Genomic DNA, 22,477 nt, shown 5'->3' on the forward strand with positions numbered 1-22,477 from the left:
GAAGCAGGTTTGTAGGAAGCAGTTTGTAGGTGCAGACAATGTTCCCTGCATATGCTTTCCTGCCCAGATTCTTTCTTATGCTAGAAACTAGTTTTGAGTGTCTTGTGACCTCATGGAGCAGCTTACCAGTTTCATTAAGTGGTATGACCTTAAATGAAGTTCTCTGAGTCGGGGGTCCTTCCCCCTGCCCTCTAGGGATGAAAGTTTTTAGTCCATGTACTTCACGTGCTTCACACGTATCTTTGGAATGGTAAAAGAATACATACTTTTTGAAAACTGCTTCAAACGATGTAGACGTGAGGCAAATTTGAGAATGGCACATCTAAGACCTAAAATTTTCTCTTGTTTCTTTATTTGTTTATCTAGACAGAGTTTCTCTTTGTAACGGTCCTGGCTGTTCTGAAAAGCACTCTGTAAACCAGACTGGCTTCAAACTCATTGAGATCTGCCTGCCTCTGCCTCCCAAGTGCTGGGATTAAAAGCATGTGCCACCACCGCCCGGCCTGACCTGTGAGATAGAACTGGACTGACAAAGTGCTTCTGGAAGCTCAAATAAAACCTGAAATTCTCTCTACATTTGACTTTCCAGCCTGAATCCTTTGGTCCTAAAAGCAGCCTGTATAAAAAATATGGAAAGGTAAGAATTTAGAACTAGAGTCATGGCTCAGTGGAAAAATTGTTTGATGAACAAATATGAAGACCCGAATTAGGATTCCCCAGTGTCTATGTAAGACCTCTTGGCATGGAAGTGTGCATCTAAACCATAGTGCTGGAGGAGGGGTACGGTGCGTGGAAATGGGCAAATCCCCAGAACTTGCTGATGAGCAAGTCTATCTGAAATAGTGAATTTCAGGTTTAACAAGAAAGCTTGGCTCAATACATTTAGAAGAGGGCTAGTCAGGAAGATGCCGTATTCTGGCCTTTGCAAACACCTTCACACATGCGCCCTTCTTGTGATTATGCATACCTACACAAAACTATATGCACGTATCACCCCTCCACACATGAGTGTGCATTGGTTTAAATTAGAATTGGTTTAAATTAGGTCCTCATAGGCTCATAGATTTGCGTGTTTTATCCTTAGGGTGTGGCACTAACTGACAGGAATTAGGAGGTATGGCCTTGTTGCGGTAAGTGTGTCCTTGTTGGAGAAAGTGTGTTACTGGTGTGGTCATGGGGATTTTAAATGCTCAACCAGGCCCAGTATCTTTCTGTCTGCTGCCTATGGATCCAGATAATACTCTCCAGCACCATGTCTTCCTTCTTGCTACCATGCTTCCCACCATGATGATAATGTACTAAACATCTGAAAATGTAAGCAAACCCCAATTAAATATTTTCCTTTATAAGAGTTGCTGAAGTCATGGTGTCTCTTAATATCAATAGAACATTGATGAAGGTACATGCACACTCACACACAGACACACACACACAGGTGCACACTCACTCACACACACAAGGGAGAAAGAGAGAGAAGGAAGTTCAGAGTTTAATAAACCAACTGCTGGCTCTATCATTTATCAATGAGGCCACCCAGGAGTTCTGGAGGACACCTTCCCTGATTTAGTACTCATCTTAGAGTGGGGATAACCCACTGCCTTCTGACGGTTAGAGAAGGGACTAAGGAGATAATCAGCTTGTCAGGACTTGGCACATGGCCACCGGCAACACAATAAGTGTTAAAACAGCTGTAGTGTGCAGCCAGACTGGTCTGTTCGAACCCCAGCTCTGCGCTTTTTTTGCAGTGTAGCCGCAGGTAACACCGCCCTCGTTTCCGCACCCCCTCTCCTACCCCACTCTCACTCCTGTGCCTTCTGGTTTCTTCATATGTAAAGTGGTAAAACAAGTACCCAGGATAGAGTGGACTGAGACTAGAAAACTCACTCTTGCGTAGTATGAAAAAATGTGACTACATGTTTTATTGCTATTCAGAGTAAAGTTTTCTTTTTCCCTCAGAACTGGGTTAAGTTTTCCTTCTGTGCTCTTCAGCCATTTTTTTCTCACTCCTGTATGTAATGAAGAACCAAGGCATTGCCCTCTAAGTCATACACGGGGAATGAAAGTGATATATATCAACTTAGAAAAAGAAATGAAGGAGGGAAGAAGAAGATCAGAGGAAATAGAAGGAAGGAGTGGAAGCTTGGGATGGGATGCATTTCAATTTCATACACCTTCAGAGTTTGCATGACTCAAGTCAGATCCTAGCTGATGTTGATAATGGCTCTGCCTACCTTTGCTCGTGTTGATGGCCCTAGAAAGGCCTTTCTATACTCACTCTATACGCTGGGAACAGTATCGTTTCTGAGGAGGTGTCAAGGACAGATGGCTCCTGCAGTTGTCTTCTTTCATAGCAGTGCCTTCTTCACCCTTCACTTCAGTACTAGGTAGACTCATGGGGGAGAGCCCTTTGCTAGTTTTTAGCATTAAGCCATTTCCCACTCGATAAAATACTAAATCACCTTCACTGCATCTTAACAAGTGACCCTTCATATTTCTAGAATCAAAGAACCCCCTAGTCCCTGAGAGGCCTAGACATCATCAGGCACACCTCCACACTGTCCTGGACAGATCCTGTTACCTCCCTTTCTTTCAACCCAGTGACCCCTGTTCTAGTGTCTAGGACTCCTCCGAGCTATTGAGTGCCCTTTATCCCCAGTTAGACTTAGAGATGTCTGAGTTTGTTGTCTGTGATATCTACAGTTTCCCAAATAACACCTACAAGTGTCATCTGATGTATGAATTTGTCCAAAAGTTCATTCATCATATATTCTGGTAGTTTCTATCATATCAGACCCTAGCTAACTATCTGGAGCATAGGGCATGGCAAGAAGCACCAGGAACCCTCTAGCTAAGGACAGATGATTCCTGATGGTCCTGCTGGTCCATTTATAAATGGATGCACTGTAGATACAAACCAAAGTGATAAAATGCAATTAAGGAAACCTATGACTATCATGTGTCCCATTCATATGTCCAGAATATTGCTAATTCTATGTGCACCTAGAAATAAGTGTGCTCACTAATTATGATCTGCAATGGTCATGACCAGAAACGGCCAATGTTTCAGCTTCTTGAGCAATTCCTACTTCTTTATGAGGTAAGTTTTACTATTCTCCCAACAGTGAGGCAATTGAGTTTCAAGATATTTTACAGTGATGGTCAAGGTCATTTGACATGTGATAGCCAGGTCTTAACCCATATACTACGTGTTCTATGGATAACATAAGAATTCTCAGTTGAAATCAGCTGAATATTTATTTTTATGTAATTTTTAAATTTCTCAACTTTGATTATATGTTCTGTTGGTTATAAAAACAGAAGAATACAAAATTTCTACAATATTGAAATTTACAGAGCATCTCTTTTATTAATTCATTTGCTTTTCCCAACATTCTCTGAAGGCAACAAAATGGAGATAATTTGCTTTACATGAACGAGAAAAGTGAGGATCCCAGAGTGGTACCGATTGTCTGATGTCACAGATTTTGGGATAAACAGAACCAACACCTGAATCCTAATCATGGCCATGGATTACACTTGTATCCTACCAGTAACCCTAGAAATAAAAAAGACATCTACCCAGGACAGAATTGAGAATGCACAGGGGAATGGAAGGAAGTGAAGTGGTGTGGGATGCCTGAGGCTAGATCAAAAATGATTGAGCTTGGCATGCAGTGAGATCTGAGATTTTTTTTTTAACAGACATTAGAGTATCTCTGAATTTTTTTTAAGTAGACAGTCCAGAAAATAAGGGACTATTAGCTAGGAGTAATGTGGTACCTTTTTTCCCACAGTGACAGAGCAAAGAAATTCAGAATCACTGTGTCAGAACTTTGTATCAATTTCGAGAAATGCAGACTGTTAATGATAAGAGTAAAGTGCGATCAAGATGCTGGAGAGCATTGGTGGGATTCCTAACTGGATGCGCTGCACTGATGGGATTCCTAACTGGATGCTGATGCTGGAGAGCACTGGTGGGATTCCTTACTGGATGCTGATGCTGGAGAGCACTGGTGGGATTCCTAACTGGATGCTGATGCTGGAGAGCATTGGTGGGATTCCTAACTGGATGCTGATGCTGGAGAGCATTGATGGGATTCCTAACTGGATGCTGATTTTCTTTTGTTTTGACATCTATTACAAAATTGTTAGTTATGGCTAGACTCAAAACAAGTTCATTAAGGCTTTGTAAAAAGACATAAGAGACATTTAGACTCTTACCGGGGATTCAAAATTGGCATTATGCTTCATCAGATGGAGAATTAATACATCATCTTTGATCCTGGTAACTAGTCCAAGGGTTTGAATTTCAGTTCTCTTGGATTCCTGTCTGTTAGACTGCAGGAGGATGCAGAGTTAATCTAAGCCCCATTCAGGCTTAGCCAATCCATCTACACAGGTTTATCTCCTTTGACTTAAGACCCTCAGTGATCAGCTTGGTTTTTGGCATATGATAAAGTCAATAAACAAATCTGTCAGATATGTGAAATAGATTAAATTTTTAAATTTAAGGTTCCTGTGGAATCTTTTGGGGAGCTTAAATCAAAAGTTTGAAATTGTGTATATGTTTTACATTTTTTAAAGCATAAAAATAGATTAGTCACTCAGATATAACATTTCCTGTCTGACTTAAAAAGACTGAGAGTGCAGTAGGCTTTAGAATGTAGAAGACTGATGAACAGGAAGCCAAGGGCACCGTAAGGTCAAGGAAGAAGTTAATGCAAAAAGACACTAAAATGGGAATTTGTGTTCCAAGAATACCAGGCAATTCTGATGAATCTAAAGTATGTCATTCTCAAGCGATAGAGATCTTGCTCTCTGTGGGGTGTTTGGGAATGGATACTTCCATTTCTAGTTATCAAAACTGCACAGTAGATGGGACTTGCTCTGAACACAGCAGGTAAGGGCTGGGGATGCTGGTGAGCATGTTATAGTACACAGGAAAGCACTCGCAAGGAAGTTCCATGTTGCTGAGGTTTACTAATCTTAATGTGTTTCTCTACAAGCTACTGGTAGGACATAAAGTCTAGACAGCATGTGGAATGCCGTGCTGAGCATTCAGATCTGGGGTTAGGACATCTGTGATAGAGTATGTTTGCAATGCTGACTCAGAGGAACTGATTCTATCACAGAGTGGGTGCACATTTCAAGGATATCACTTAAAACTCTACATCCCTCACTCGACAAACTGGGGTGCTATTGTTATCACTTCAGAGGTCCTTGTGAGGAGTAATGCAGAGACAAAATACTTAGAACAGGGTTTTTCTTATATTTCATATTACATATTTCAGCTATTTCCATTACTATGAATAAGTAAGAGGGAGCCACAGTGGACTTGAGTTCAAGGGAGTGGATAAATCATTCCCTTGATTGCTTAGGACCTGAGAGAGACTTGTTCTTCATAGAACTATTGCACCTACCCAACTAATGACCCTTCTTCTGTCAGCTTCTGCTTCAGGTAGTCAGATGTAAACTGCATGGTTTAGGTTTGCTTTTACCATCACAAACAGATCTCTGTCTGCATTTCATCGCCCAGCTCTCCAAAAGGTTCAGGCCAGCATCTGCTCAGTTCTTAGCCTAGACTTTTCATGGTTTGACTGCCTAAGTGGAAGGTGTCAGAGGAAGGAAGACATGCAGACAGATAGAAAGATGGAATTCCTTTGAGGAGGGCTGCAGTGGGTGCTCAGGAACCACAAGGATAGGATCAGGGGCGTCTTCCTTTGTTTTATTTTGTTTTGGAGTCTTGTTTAAGTTGCTGATACTGTTCTCTTGGAGCCTTTGTTTGTAAACAGATCTTGCTGCTGACACAGAACTTTGTAATGTAGGGAAGAGTAGAGGCGGTGGTGAGAGTTACAGAAAAAGGCAGGTTGTGCCCCAAAGTCTTACAACCATGTGTTTGTTGTTGAGAATACAAAGACCTCACTGTATTAAATAAGAATGCTTGTTTCACAAGGCAAATTGGAATATGATAGGTGCATGTTGAAAATACTTCAGAAATGCCAACAACTTCACACCATGAGGGCTTCTTGATGTTTCCTATTTCCAGGGATGCTCAGAGGTCACAGATACTCAGTTTCTGAGTGGGGTGGGGTTTGGGAGGTTTTGGCCTACGAAGGTCAAATCAAGGAATCAAGTTATTGACAGTCATCTGCCTTGTCTCTACCTAAGAAAGGGGTTTCCCTGTTAGCGAGGTTCCATTCCCTATACTTTATCAGTTTTCTACCATCTGCTGACCTGAAGATCAAAAAGAGGATCGACCAAAAATATTGGTGTTGATAATAATAATAATAATAATAATAACAACAACAACAACAGCAACAACCAAAAACCATGCCTGACAGTGCAGATTCAGACTCCAAAAGCTGCATGAAATACTTCCTATTACAGAGCGGTGCGGACAGCATACACGAAATACTTCCTATTACAGAGCTGTGCGGACAGCATACATGAAGTACTTCCTATTACAGAGCTGTGCAGACAGCATACATGAAATACTTCCTATTACAGAGCGGTGCGGACAGCATACATGAAATACTTCCTATTACAGAGCTGTGCAGACAGCATACATGAAATACTTCCTATTACAGAGCTGTGCGGACAGCATACATGAAGTACTTCCTATTACAGAGCTGTGCGGACAGCATACATGAAGTACTTCCTATTACAGAGCTGTGCGGACAACATACATGAAATACTTCCTATTACAGAGCTGTGCGGACAGCATACATGAAGTACTTCCTATTACAGAGCTGTGTGGACAGCATACATGAAGTACTTCCTATTACAGAGCTGTGCAGACAGCATACATGAAGTACTTCCTATTACAGAGCTGTGCGGACAGCATACATGAAGTACTTCCTATTACAGAGCTGTGCAGACAGCATACATGAAGTACTTCCTATTACAGAGCTGTGCAGACAGCATACATGAAGTACTTCCTATTACAGAGCGGTGCGGACAGCATACATGAAGTACTTCCTATTACAGAGCGGTGCGGACAGCAAACTTTAGTTCTGACACGAGTGGTTTTCAAGCTGTATTGTACAGAAGTGCAAGGTTCAGTGGAAGGTTCTGGAGAATTTTTAATTTTTTTAAAAGAATTCACAGTAGCATAACAACTAGAACTGGAGTCTTCTAACTCATGCCCAGTCCTTAGCCAAAAGCTTGGTAAATGAAAGACTACACAGACCCATGAAAGGAAGGATGGAAGGATGGAATAGAAGAAGGCATGATGGGGAACTAGTAGGAAGAGCTTCAGAATTGATCAAGGCATAGAATTGGCTAGACTAAATTAATATATAAGTCCAAAGAGAAAATACCAGCAGGAGCATTGCAGGCATCAATGAAAGTGACTTTGCCTACTTAAAAGCTCAGAGAAATCCAGAAAGCAGAGTTTGAATAAACAAAGTTGTAGATTATATTTCTAAGGAATACACTAATTCCTCCTCAGAGGAATAAAGGCCCAAATTCTGTTTACTGCAACTTGGGTGAAAAGGACAGAAAGTGCAATTCCTCAGACTGTTGTGACAACTCGGTGTCAACAGTCTCCTTTCCACAGCTTCTCTCCTGTGTTCAGACTCTCTTGCATGTGTGCATGCTTGTGTGTGTGTGTGTGTGTGTGTGTGTGTGTGTGTGTGTGTGTGTGTGTGAACAGCCTTTGGGGAACGGACTGGTAGGCTCCCTGCTGGATCTCAGCATTTAAGGCACTCCTTGGGGTTGATGGAAACTTTAGACTCCAAAAAACAGTATGTACAATCACAAATTTTGACAAAAAATTCTTGAGACCCATAAATATCTTCAAATTCTCCTGAAATCAAATGAGAAAGCTCATCTTTTTCCCTATTGGTCTAAAAATGAAAGAAAACAGTGTATTTAACCTACAAATGGTATTCAAAAATAAATGATATTCATCAAAATTCTAAATTGTGAAAAAAACATTTCAGCAATCACTTCATCCATGATAATGTTGAGACTGAGACTCCTACCTAGCATCATGGAACCCAGTCCCCTTCTTAGTGGGCCTTTATAGGTCATTGATTGAAAGTATCTAATCATTTCCTCATACATGTAGATTAGTATCCACACTTCATGATTTGGGCTATCCTCAGCTCTACACATCCACATCTTTCGGTGACTTTGGTATATTCTGTCTCTGTGCTCACCTTTTCTGGCTATGGTCTGTCCACATTTCTGATTCTGTCGCTGACACTTGTCACTTGGTCTTTCTGCTCTCTCATGCACGTTTCAGCTTGACCTATGAGCCAGTGTTTCTCTGTGGTAATCATTCTCCAAAGCCTGCTATTTATACTTTCTTTTTCTTTTCTTTTTGCTATTTCTGTAGCCTACACTGCCTATGTACCCTGCTCACTGTACATTCCCTATACACGCTACACAGGCACTTCTGCTTGGTCAGTGCAGTCAGGGCATGGGCAAAGAGGCTTAGTACAAGAGACAATTGAGAGCTGGCTGCCATGTGGATGCTTAGTCTGTGGAAAGACCAGTCTGTGCTCTTAACCACTGAGCAATCTCTTCAGCCTCCAATCTTTTTTTTTTTAAAATCATGACTGTCACAACCAAGTTCTAAGTGTTAATTATTGCTTACTAGGTTATTGCCTTCACTTCTCCTGAACACAAATTTCACAAGGGCAGAGATTTGCTCTGTGTTATCCATGACTATATCTAACAATATTGAACTCAAGCTATGATTTTGTTGACCTAGAGAGACATGCAGAGATTACCTGAGGCAGCTCTGAGTGGTCACTGCATCACTACCAAATATAGAAACTAATCTTTTTTTCTCTTTGGGCTTCAGGCTTCCTAGGTTAAGAGGACAGTTAGAGTCATATCTAACTATAGGTTTTGATTATCTGAATTCTTTTTAATCTAAATTTGAGCATCTTGGGTCCAAATCCTAAGACATTAAGATAAAAGGGAATGGGCAAGGGAACTAAGGCCTAATTTTTCTCTGTCTCTAAGAAAACTTGGAAGTTGTGGTGAGTTCTTTCCCATATTACAACAGCAAATTCTCCATCTGTGTGCCAAGACCTGGATTATGAATTTTGCAAATTTGCATTATTTTTCTATTCAGATATTCACTTAAAAGCAATTGTTGGGCCATGTAGCGTCCACATCACTGTACATGGTCCTTGGGAATGGCAGTCATGATGAGTCTCAAATGAAAAGAGGTTGTTTAGGCACAGGGGAGGCTTGTGAGAAAAGCAGTCATACACCTCACAAATTAGAACGGGATGGGCTGGAAAGGCTTAGAGAGAACCATGAAGAAAACAGAAAATGAACAGATAGTGTACACTACCTGCTTGGAAAGAATGAAGACAAAGAAATAGAAAAGGCAATAGCAATGGCATTTCAACAACTCAGAGGCCAGGGCCGACCGTAACAGTCATTGCTTTCCATGGTGTATTTGCTTTCATGATGTGGAATTTCCTGAAGCCTATGATATCAATTCTCAAAGCACTAAGCCTTCTAGTACCTTTTTTCAGTCACCTTTATATTCTCCTTCATTTAGATAGATCTCAAATTTATTCATTCATTTAACAAAGTTTATTGAGCATGCACCAATATGTCCATTCTAAATTATGGAAGTTGTATAGAGATGAAAACAGAAATGGACTAAAGAACCTGGACTCAAATGGGAGAGATAGGCACCTAGGCAAGTGCATACAGTATAGTAAATAGCACATAGGGGAATATAACGGACTGTCTGAGCTTAGCATGGATGGTGAACAAGGGAACTGCGTAAGAATTATTTCTCCCACTATATTCCGAAGAAATGCTCTATGTCAATATCCACTGCTGAGGCATGAATCAAGTCATATGGGTTGTTATCATTAATTAATATCTTCACGAATGTGTTGAAAATGATATACTGACATACAAGTATGCAAGACAAAGCATGCTGCTACAGACAAATGCCCTGATCCTTTCAGATGGAAGAGACCATCTATGGATTTGAATCCTCAGAGCACTCGCTTTTCTGTCCCATGATAAACATGGGTGTTCTGCAGCAGAGGGTTTCTCTCCCACTGCTTCCATGGGCCTCTAGTAACTGCTTATCACAGCAGTTGCCTTGATGCCAAGGGTCTGTTTACCATTTGTCTTCTGCTACAAGGACCAGGAGGTCCTCGGGAGATGGAGCCATACCCTGCCCCTCTTTTAAGTCTCCATCTCCTTGGTTAACAGACACCACTCAAATGTTGCTCAATAATGTCCTGTTAAATATAAGGAAGGATGGACAGAGATATGGGAGGAAGAAAACTTTACCTCTCCCAACAAATTCTCATTTGTTATTGAACTTCACAAAAGTATCTAGGACAAATCAGCTTTGTATCTCCAGAATTAATCTTCCACTGAAAGTTCAGATTCTATAGTTCAGGCATCAAGGCCTCCTTCATGCTTCAGTTCAACTCAAAATGCATCAGGGTGCTTATCAAAGGGTCAAACACATCTTCCTTGAGGATTCTGGGGGAACGTGCCTTAAGCATGACAAAGACAGCATTTATGAAATAATCCTATTTCACCCAGTAGACTACTTAAAGGTGGGGAGTTTCAAGTTTCCAAGTTTCTATTGGAACTGTCTTTCTGCTAAAACATCACCTACAAATAATATTATTTTGCATGTTAAAGATATTATTAAGCCAATATTTTTGAAGTCTCATTATTTTCTTTCAGATTTTTCCTATTTCTTCTTCTTCTTGCCATTATTCTCTTTTTTATTTATTTATTTATTTATTAAAAATTTCCACCCCCTCCCCTCCTCCCTTCACCCCCACTTCCTCTACCCTTCCCTCTCCAGTACTAAGAGAAGGCAGTATACCCTGCCTTATGGGAAGCCCAAGACCCTCCCCCCTCCATTCAGGTCTAGGAAGGTGTGCATCCAAACAGACTAGGATCCCAAAAAGCAGTAGAGACAGGTCCCAGCGCCATTATCATTGGCTTCTCAGTCAGCCCCCATTGTCAGTCACATTCAGAGAGTCTTTTTCTTCTTTTTCAGTCTCTGTTCTGTAAGTACTCACCCTGGACACTGGGGGCACTATTATTCTCACGCATTCACCCATTCATTCAGTCAGATAGTCTGACTGAATACAGGTAGTGTTCTAAGCAACATGACCAGCTTGAATGAAGAGAGAGAGGGAAGACGGACTTTGGATTCCAGTTTTACTACCCAGCAGCAGAGGGTCCTTTGGTGAGGCATGCAGTTATTTGCCACAGTTTCAGAGGGTACAGAAGGTCACCGTCAGTACAGTGCCAGGACACAGTAGTGTTCATTAGAAGCTGGATGTTTTGCTGCTATAAAAATGTGCACTCCCCTCAAAGGTATATAAGCAGTGGACAGAGAATCCTAAATCCTGAGGTTGGACTTGAAGGTCTCCCAAGATCAAGTGAAGCAGATAGAAAGGAGGGAAAGGGATGCAAATCTGAGCAACAGATAGAACTGACAGAGCCTTGATGGCTCAGGAAGGTAATGATGAGGGGAAGAATGGGGAGATCTAAGTGTAAAGCTGAGGATTGTTTACTACAAGGAAGACAAAAAAACAAGTAATTTGCAAACAGACCAGGGACTTGCAATGGGATGATGAAAACCAAAATGTGGCTTGGATTAGACAGGTCACCAGATGAGCAGAGGAGCCCAGGAACCCATTGCTCCCCTCCTCTTTCTGTTTTGGAAGACCAAAATTCTTTTTCCTTCTGACCTCTCTGCTCAAGGGGAAATGGAATTAACCACTGTGTAATGTTTCTAACTGTGACGCACACACAGGTCATGTGCTTGGGTTACGTAATGCCTGGGACATTCCTGGACCTTTCTCCCATAGTCAATAGATATTAGGCTAGTCCTCATCTCCATCTATCTATTCATTACATAAAACAAAACACAAGACCTTATGAGCTCCTTTGAATGCTAGGGAGGAGAGAAACTGAGATTGAGATGATTCCAAATGTGCACATAATTAAGTGTGATGAAGTCCAGGCATAAGGTATAATGGAGAAAGGAGTAAGAGGTGCGAGAAACAAGTCCCACGTTGCAAAGGGCAGGAGGATGTACAGCCTTGAGCCTGACGTAAAACTGCATACAGTAATATTCAATAAGTAAAAACAGTGATGTAGTAAAAAGGCCTGCAACATTTAAGGGAATTATGAATAATTCAGTTACCACTGAGGATCTTTAACTAGGAGTGACAGACATAGATTTTTCTCTTTTAGTGTCAGAATAGTCTGGTTATACAGTGTTGTAGATAGTCTGGAGGTCCTAGATGGGTTAGGGCTCAGAAAAGCGGGTGTTTCAATACTAAGAGGTATAACTTAAAAGAAGAGCAGTTGCTAATCAACATGCTGCGAAGCAGAATCTATGAATTGGTGAGTGAGGGATCGATGGTGTACCAGGAGTTGCTAACATTTAACAAGATAAGGGCATAGGAGTATTGAAGGAGAAATGATTCCATTTTGGACATGTCAAAAGTGTGGTGTGTGCTGTCATTTTCAGTGCACCCCTGGGTTTGATCTGTGAACCTAAACTGAAAAGAATTTGGAGCTAGAAGATGGCCATCAGCAGAGCTGTCCTAATTAAGATCTTACCAAGTATGGAAGATGTTGAGTGCTCTTTTTCCTGGCTCAGGACTTAGACGACAGTACTTTCCAGCCCTGACCACTGATCACATCCACCCACCTTTCTCACCAGCATCTTAGTTCCACATCCGTGAAGTGAAGATCTGGGCACATCCTTTTGACACTCACACACCTTGATTCTTTGAACTTCATGGTTTGGCTTCATAAGACTGACTACAGAGTGTGTTTGTTTCTTATGTTTCTGACTGTGAGACTTGTATCTCTTAGAGCAGGGCGATCTTCTTCCCAAATGCTTGTTGTCACATCTTTCTTTATGTCCTCAGCAGCCTGGACATAAAAGATCTCTGGCCTCATTTGGGAAAATCTTCCTTTCTACATAAGTCCATCTGGTGTCATTCAGCTCCGCTGCCACTCCCATTACACAGAGCAATAGGGATCGAGAAAAGATGGATACAGGGCAGACCCAAGAGCAACTTCTTCAGCATGGGTAGAGTAGTGCCACCTCTACCTGAATTCTTAGATTTCTTGCTCTATGGACTCTGTGACAACCTACATCCTTGATTTTCCATAATTTTTTTTGTTGCTGTACTTTGAAAATGTGTTGGAGCCTGGCACCTTACAAGGCTCTTTAAAGTTTATGATTACCCCCACAAGTTTCACACACACACACACACACACACACACACACACACGACAAAGAGAGGGGGCATGCATATACGCACTTTCTATCCCTTGTTAACTTAGTAAGAGTAGTGGGAATGAGAAGTAGGAACACAGTAAGGAGAGAAGGGAAGAAGGGACAGATGTACTGTAGGGATGCTGATGTTGGATGTTCTGGAAGAACACAAGAGAAAGTAGCTTCATATCTCAGAGTTTCAGTGTGTGTGTGTATGTGTATAAGTGTGTGTGTGTGTGTGTGCAAACTCAGGTCTATGCTTGCATGTGTTTGTGCCTGTGTATATGTGTCCATGTGTAATACATGTGTGTGTGTGTGTGTGTGTGTGTGTGTGTGTGCATGTTTTTTGGTAGTCAGAGATCAACCTTAGCTATCAATCCTTGGGACTTGTGCATGCCTTGTTTCCTTGAGATAGTACCTCTCGCTGAGGTTTGGGACTCATTGATTTGTCTAAGCTGTCAGGTCAGCAAGTTCCAGGCTAGAGTCTATATTCACCTTCCCAACACTTGGGTGACAAGCATTTACTATGGTTTGCTTTTTAATGTGTGTTTTAGAGATCAAATGCTGATCCTTATGCTTGCATGGCAAGGACATTACCAAACAAACTCTTACCCTAGCCTCTGAATTTTAATATTTCTTAATGAACAAAATAATCGCTGATGTACATGATAGCAAAGACTAATAGGCCAGTAGGTGACTGTTTTGCCTGGGAGTTCTTCTAGATTGGTCTTTATCTAGTAAACACGATTATGAAGTTTGTATAACTTAGTAAACAATTATTAGAAAATTCATCTGATGTGGGATTCCCCTCTGTATGCTGTGATTACCACTAATGAATAAAGAAACTGCTTTGGACCTCTAGCAGGGCAGAACTTAGCTAGGCAGGGAAAACTAAACTGAATCCTGGGAGAAAGGAGACGGAGTCAGAGAGAAGTCATGTAGCTGTGCAGAAGACAGATGCCGACAATTTAGCCCGTAAACCACAGTCACGTGGACCTACACAGATTAACAGAAATGGGTTAAATTAATATGTAAAAGTTAGCCAATAAGAGGCTAGAACTAATGGGCCAAGCAGTGATTTAATTAATTCAGTTTCTATGTGATTATTTCAGGGCTAAACGGCCGGGAACCAACAAGTGGCTCTCTCTTTCTACAGTAATCCAATGAGGGCTTCTATGGTGGGAATATTTGTGACAACTGTAATTATTTCTAGTATTAATGAGATGACTTCCAGCTATTAGGAAGTACTGACAGTCACCAAATAATGTTTCCAGTTAGTCTTTGACAAAAATCCTAACACTGTGATTTTGGCCTGCAGCATAAAGTACTTTGGAATTTCATTAAAGTATTTGTCAAAGAAAAAGTCAATGATACCTTAGCAAGAAAAAAGTAGTGGGTCTTTCTTTTCTGAGAATTAGTATTGCTCTTGCAGAAGTAAAAAAAAAAAAATGTAGGTACTTTGCCCCTGAGGGTAATAGGCCCAGGCACCACCTAGTGGAAGAAAATAAACCAAAATGGAAGAAAACCAGAGCTATTTATTACCAACTTCACAATTATATTCTAGGATAGCCTTGGTTGGGATTCTAAGACTGCAAAAGGTCTCTACTAGAAGGACCTTAGGGCGAAGGTAGTGATAAACTTATAACACGTTTCATGCCACAGACAAGAAAAAGTTGGTCCAGAGAAGGAAAGTAGCACGGTGAAAGTTTCAAAGCAAGCTTTCTTCCAGAACTGGCGTCCGTCAGCTTTCTTCTCTAGATAGATCCGAGTCTTCCCCTCCTCCTCCGTTCCAGTGTTTCTCTTAAGAAAGCCCCCTGATAATTCTACGGAAGCCTTACACCTCCAGCATCCATCTGCATACCTAGTGTCATCTATATGTCTGTCTGTCTGTCTGTGTCTGTCTACCTAGTTTTTTGAGTTAACCTTTACCTGGCATTAGACGACATGTCAGCATGCTTGTTTACAGTTAGTCAGCATCTCTCCCCAGAATGTAGACTATAAACTCCGTGAGGGCAAAGAGAGTCTACAACACTCAAAACTATACCTAGCGCACAGCAGGAGCACACAAAAGTACCTGTTGAGTGCTTACTCTTGTATTTTCATTGCTTAGATTTCCTGTTTTTGAGTCCACTCCCTCTGTAACATGAGGCAGCCACCTTTTCTGTTTTACTCTCACTTTTGCTCTGTTAGTTTTGTTGCTGTTTTACTGTTATAATGAAGGTTATAAATCTCTTCTGAGTGGCAAGGTTGGAGAAGGGAACCCTTGGTCTTGTCAAAGGAGATGAACATGTCTAAGCACAGACTCATGGAAGAGCTGGAAATAATGTGCAGCGAGGGTCAACACAAGTAATAGCAGCGTAAGTTGACAGTTGTTGGGCTACCTGTCATCTGACCTCCATTACTAAGCATTTTCCACAAGGAGACCCAGTTAATCTTTATAAAAATTCCATGATGTAGGAACTGGTGTTAGCTGGATACTCTAGATGGCAGAAGTGAAGTTGGAGATAGCGAACAGCAGTAACTAGCAGGTACAAGAGTCAGGAAATCAAAGGGAGTCCAAGACTGCTGAGAACTGCAAGCTGCGCAGCCATTTGCTTTGAAGAGGAAACATAGAGACCTAGGAATGGAAAGTGGATGGTGGCTACAAATCACCAGCCACAAGGTATTTGTATTCCTGATAGTTGAAAAACTCTCATCTGTAGATATCTCTTAAGGCCACATTGGGTATAGGAAGACATAAGACCCCCCTCCCATCCCCGTTCCTCCGGAAGGACTCTTGTCTACTTGAGGCAGAAGGCTCCTGTCCAACATGCATCTGTTCCCTTGGGATTGTCCCAAACAGCTCCACCTCATTATTGTCACGGGAACCCGGTGAGATGCTCTCAGCATAGGTCAGAGCAGTGCCCTCTGCCCACATGGATAGGAGAAGGTGTGATTTGTGCAGTCGAGGTCACTCCTAGAATGGTGCCTTTCTTATGGTGCACACTGCAGAGAGTACGGATGGAGTCAGCAAGCCATCTCCAGCACATGACCTCACTGCAGCCCTCTGATGTCAGGACTTCACAACCTTGCCAGACTCTTTGGTACGACCTTGGCGGCTGTGGCTCCTGTCTAGCGTCCATTGTTTTCAGTATGTAAAGCCGAGGCAGGGATGGCAGGAACGCTTTACACCATGTCCCCATAACGTTAGGCAGCCTCTGGAAAGATATTAGAGGCTTTGATCATACTTCATTTACTTTCTTCCCATCCCCTGCTCTGCTAACTCACATCATTCTACAATATTCTCTTTAAGGGAGAAAACCATATTCCTCTTTTACACAGCATTTGAATGGAAGAGACTAGTAAGGAAGGGTTTGAAATTGTGTTAGATGTGATTAAAGTATTGTTAGCACATATTTTAAAAGATCCTAATCTGTTAAAAAATACACACTGAAGCACCTTTAAGTTGGGTTGTGTTATATCTATCATTTTTATCACTGTTTTAAAAGCTTTACAAATATAGAAGCTTAAGGAAGGCTAAAAAAATGGTTGGTGTATTGATAACCACTGTTGAAACAATGCTGTGGGAACTTGGGCTTAAGACTATTTTTGTATTTACTTTTTCAAAATGTAATTGGATGTTTCTATAATAAGAAAGTTAGAAAGATTTGAAGACCTGGAGAGCCAAAGAAGGAGATGACATCTCAAAAGTCTGGACATTCTGTGAGCTCATGTGTGCACAGATACTGGGAGAGGCCCAGGGACTCACCCAAGGTCACAGAGATGAACTGAAGTCCTGAGGCACTCTAGGCTTCAGACACTGGTATCCCCTCGCCCTTCCCTCTGTACACCTGCAAATCCTGGTTACCATGACCAGACGGGGAGAATTTGAAGGAAGAACATAAGGGGTCATGTAGATGAGGTAGTGAAGATTTGCCGTTAAAATGCATTTGAATGACAAGATTCTTTGCTGTTTAGGACACACTTCAATGTGGAGAAACACAGTATCCGTGGCCTGCCAGGAGATTTATTACTCATTGGAAAAATCTACTATGTAACACAATGATAATAGACACTGCTCAAATTTGCACATGGCTATAGTTCTCTTTTACTAGTTCCTCTTTCTCTCTCTGCCAAATTGTCCAGAGTGTTTCCTCCCATCATCTAGAGCCTCGGAGAAGACCAGGGCATGAACCAGAAAACCAAATGTCCTAGTGGTATGAGTGTGTCTCCTTTTGGTATATGCCCAAAGGTGGTATTGCAGGGTCTTGAGGTAGATTGATTCCTAATTTTCAGAAATATCACCATACTGATTTCCATAGCAGCTTCACAAGTTTGCACTCCCACCAGCAAGGGAGGAGTGATCCCCTTACTCCACATGCGCTCAGTTATGTTCATAGCAGCATTATCTGTGATAGTCAGAATCTGCAAACAACTTTGATGTCCCTCAACCGAAGAATGGCTAGAGAAATTATGGTACATTTACACAACGGGGTGCTGCTTGGGGTAAGCAAACAAGCAAACAAACAAACAACGGCATCTTGAAATTTGCAGGCAAATGAAGGAAATGAGCAGAAACCATCCTTAGTGAGGGAACCCAGACCCAGAAAGACGAATAGAGTATGCACTCACTCAAAAGTGTCACATCAGTGGACAAAGTATAGCCACCCTATAGTCCACATCTCCAGAGAAGCTAGAACCTTCCTCCAGAAACAGAAGCAGATCTAGAGAACAGGTGAAAAGAGGAAGAACCGATAAGATGAACAAAGGGTTAAAGATCATCATGGGGAAACCCACAAAATCAGCTGACCCAAGCTAGTGGGAGCTAACTGACTCCAGACTGAAAACTGGAGAATTTGAAAAGGACAGAACTAGGGCCCCTGAATACAGGTGACAATGGTGTGGCTTTGGTAGTATGTGGAGTGGGACCAGGTTCTAATCCTAATGAAGGAACAGACTTTGTGGAGCCCATTCTCTGTAGAGAGACACCTTACTCAGTCTAGTCATAGGTGGGGGTTTGCTCTTGTCCCCAAAAAGATGATGGGACAGACTTGACTTCCCAGGGAAGGCTTTACCCTCTCTGAGGAACTGATGGGGGCTGGGGTGAGGGGAAGAAGGGGAGAGAGAGAGGAGAGGAGAGGAGGGAGCATTGGTGTCTAAAATTGAGGATTGGTATGTAAAAAGTAAATTAACTTAAAATTAAAAAAGTATAAATTTTAGAAAAGGAAAAAAAGAAGAGTGGGAAAAATGAGTAAGTGTTTACTGAGGAAATATATTGGAGTGATTGATCATGGGTCAGTCTGATGGATATGGAAAGAGAAGCAGAATTGCCAGGCACAATCCAATCTCCGGGTGAGGACTCTCCATTTCTCACTCTCTGATCTGGAAAACCATGGGTTGGTACATAGGCGTGCAAGGGAACAACAGCATTCTACAGCTACATCATCTCTTCTCCTGCTCTCCAAACCGCAGAGGAGCCAAGCACTGTGGAAGTGCCTTCTTGGGTAGGACTATCTAATGGAGGGGATGTGGAACTTTGATCCAAATCCCTTTAACTCTTCAACACAAACTGACTACTCTCTCTCTCTCTCTCTCTCTCTCTCTCTCTCTCTCTCTCTCTCTCTGTGTGTGTGTGTGTGTGGTGTGTGTGTGTGTGTGTGTGTGTGTGTGTGTGTGTGTGTGTGTGTGCGGTCTGTGTGGATGCCAATGTCTACCTCACAAAGCAGTTGGGAGGACAGAATGCTCAGCCGTAAAGCAAGCTTGAAGTGCTCTGCTTTGAAGAGTAGGCGCTTCAGTATCCTCGGTGTCATCAGCCCAGAAAGCCCAAGATCTTTGAAAAGTCCTGTCTAAGAAAAGAAGTGTTTGTCGTATACCCACTAAGTACCAAGGCCAGTTCTGGATACTTTACACCCTTGTGTTCAGGTGCCATTTGCACAGCCTGCTGTGACCCAAGTGTTTGCAGCACCTTTACATTGTGGAGAAGGAAGTTGGAGCCAGGGGAACCAGGCAGCTTGCTCAAGGTCATAGCTGGATCAGGAGAGAGGTAACCTGGCTACCGATGCTTCCTTGTGACCAGTGCAATACTCTGCATCCCACGTGAAGTTACAGATATTAAAGAGAGAGTTATGATCATGTGTGAACCTCAAATGAAGCCTCTGAGTTTTTGAAGGGTTGGATGAAAAGTATAAAATGACCTACAGAAGAGGAAGAAAAGCGTTCTTAAGAGCAGCCAGCAAACTTCATTCCAATGCCTACAACAAAGAAAAGGACCTTCCAGCAGAGGTGCTGGGTGGGCACAGGGTCAGAGCTCTTTCTCCTGAGCTGGAACTCTGGATCACTAATTCAGGAGGGGTGCTAAAGGTGAAGGAGGAGGAGCGAGGCTCTTTTGGGGTCCACTTTTTATTTACCTATGGGTCAGGAGGAACTTTAATAAAATTAACTGCCATTCAGGGCCTCTACTTCGCATAGCAAGCTGAGTCTACTGTTTTCTGTTCCTTTTAGATTATAGGGGTGGTGGAACATGGTTTGGGTTGGTTAGGGATGGAGGCAGGGGGTCTGGATCTGTCAGGTATGGTACAAAGGCAAAGAGATATGTCGTCTGCGAGATCACACACACACAACCACCAACACTAGCAACAGTGCAATACCTGGATGGTGGGTCTGTGTGTGGTGAGAAGTGGCTATTTATGAGATTCTTTTCTCTGCCAGGTAGTGAGTGATGCCTAGAAATAGGAGTGCCAGAGGTTAAGTCCTAGTTCCTGACACTGAACTCTGCCATCCAGCATACCCTTTGACCTTCTCTGGCTCTCTTCCTATTAAGCTAAATGATAACTGGTGTATAGCCTCTAAGGACCCTATTCATAGCAGCCTTAACGGGCTCTTCAGTTCTTAAAGTGTCTCTCAGCTTTGGCAGGAGAGCCTGGCACCGTGGCACTTTCTACTTGTGGTTTTGCATTTTCCTACATAGGCTGCAATACTGTGTGTTGTGTGTGTGTGTGTGTGTGTGTGTGTGTGTGTGTGTGTTCACTTTCCCTTTCAGACAAATAAAAGGTATGCTTTCTGTGCTTCTTCCTCTTTCCCTCTGCCTCTGTCAGTCGGTCTGAACCATGTCCGTGAAGTAAAGTTTGAACCCTTGCAGAAATAGCACCAGGGGCAGGCGGATCTGGGAGAACACCCGCCTTCCAGGAGAGGCTAGGCCTGCCCCTGCCAGACGACAGACCCGGTTAACAACACCGTAAAATTAGACCTTTAAGAAACCCAATTGAATCGTGCAGACTAGTGATGTAAGGCCGGCTGGCCTGACAGAGAGGCAGCAGCCCTCGGCCCAAAATAGCAGTTGCAAACCCTGCTGAGCGATGACTGCTCTGGAGATAGGTGACAAGGGATTCCTGCGAAACTAGCGACGCCCAGACAGAGGTCAGGCAGCCAGCCGGGCACCCGAGGTCGCTGTAGCCAGCCTGAGAAAGCACACTGACACCCACTTTGGATCCTCTCTCTTCCAGCCCGAATTTAATCGCACAGCAGAAAACCAAACAAGTACTTTTAGAAAAAAAGAATTCCCTCTGTTTGTTTGTTTTTAATTCTAGGAGAAGCAGGTTCTCTGTAGCCCCACAGTATGCTCCGCGTGGAGGATCAGGCAGAATAAGTCTTTTCTGGCTCCCTGCCAGGTGTTTACACACCGCCAAATCTGGCTCCTGCTCAACTAGGGGAGGGGGGGGGGAATTCACCAGAATTCTCTAGAGAAAAGCTCCTTGGCTTTCTGGGGCTCCACGGCAGCCGTGCCATTTATTTATTTATTTACTTACTGTGTTTTTTCCCCTCCTGTTTTGTGAGAAATGTTATTTCCTCACATAAAATGAACCAGGCATTTTATACGAGCAATAATAACCTAACATCCCCAATCCAATTAAAGTATTTTACTGCAACAATCATTGTGAAAATGGATTGCATCTTCCAGAGAACGAGAGACCTTGGTCTGAGTTAGACACTTAGAAGGCAGTCTTCCATGCAACCCCTGGAGACACAGATTTGCATATATGTATACATGAAATGCACCAACTATCTGTGTAACCCTGGGCTTTCCTCTCTGGGGGATTCCTTCTGATTCACTGACACCTCAGATAAAGACCAGCAAAGCCAGATCTACCGTTCTCTTAACCACTTCCAAGCAGCAGACTGCTTGTGTTTTGAAAGCGAAACACACTCACACACACACACACACACACACACACACACACACACACACACAGAGAGAGAGAGAGAGAGAGAGAGAGAGAGAGAGAGAGAGAGAGAGAGAGAGAGAGAATCCTACATTGTCATCATCTTCTTCATATTTTGAAGCTTGTCTCCCCGGTTAAATATTGTTCCCTCCTCTGACTGACGAGGATTTGGGAGCTGAAAGTGAATGAGCTCGGTTTCCCTCTCCTTTTCAGGGGAGGGAGGGCTAGGGATGACGTCAGTTATGTGTGTGGGGAGTCGTTCTCGCTCTCCTTTGGTAGCTGGAAAGTGGGAGCTTTGAGGACACATTTTATTGTCATGATAGCAGAGTTTAGATCCCCGGAAGGCGACTTTGTGTAAATAGGAGACTCAGAGCAGTGTTAGGGAAGGTCGAAGCCAAGGCAAAACAGCTACAGACTGCTAGAGAGCGGTGTGTAAGCGGTAAGAGGTACCATCCAGAAAACCTCTGCCCGTTCGCTACAGCGAAGGGGGATCCCCCACTCTCGTTTTAAGACGGCCCAGGACAGGCAAGGTTGTTTATGCAGTGAGGGAATCTCCCAGACAGAAGAGGCAAAACTTTGCTTCTCTCCTCCAGCGTCGCCCCCCTCCACCACCCCTCTTTTTATTAAAGGCATTTCCACACATTCGTTTAGAAGGGAAAATGGATGTTGAGGCGTTTGGAAGGTTTGCAGCCCTCGTGAAGTGTCCGGTTTCACTATGGGCTTTGCTGGGAACAGCGAAGGGGAGAGAGGGAGAACTAAAATTCACTATGGGCTCATAACAGTCCCCAAAGAGAAAAGCGCCCCAATTCTCAGCTGTGTCTGGGGAAGACTGCGCTAAGGTCTGCCCCAGCCACGAATGACAGGCAACCAGTTTTAAAACCCAAAGACCCAGAATGGCAGTGTGGGTGGCTATAGTGATGGGGGGGTGGATCCCAGAGGCAAGCTTCCGTCAAGAGCAACTTTGGGGGTACTTCTAGGAGTTCTAATTCTGTCAATCACAACAACTTGGTTCCTGCCGACT

At 42.8% G+C, this 22,477-nt stretch overlaps 1 protein-coding gene across 1 annotated transcript in view; it reads right to left on the reverse strand.

Annotated features, from left to right (window-relative positions):
- The window catches only part of Pappa (pappalysin 1), a 234,970-nt gene that overhangs the window by 211,641 nt on the left and 852 nt on the right, over positions 1–22,477 (reverse strand). The gene's annotated exons all lie outside the window — the stretch shown is intronic.

Source organism: Myodes glareolus, chromosome 3 (genome assembly GCF_982192425.1).
Source record: "Myodes glareolus chromosome 3, mMyoGla1.1, whole genome shotgun sequence".
Taxonomy (NCBI): Eukaryota; Metazoa; Chordata; class Mammalia; order Rodentia; family Cricetidae; genus Myodes; species Myodes glareolus.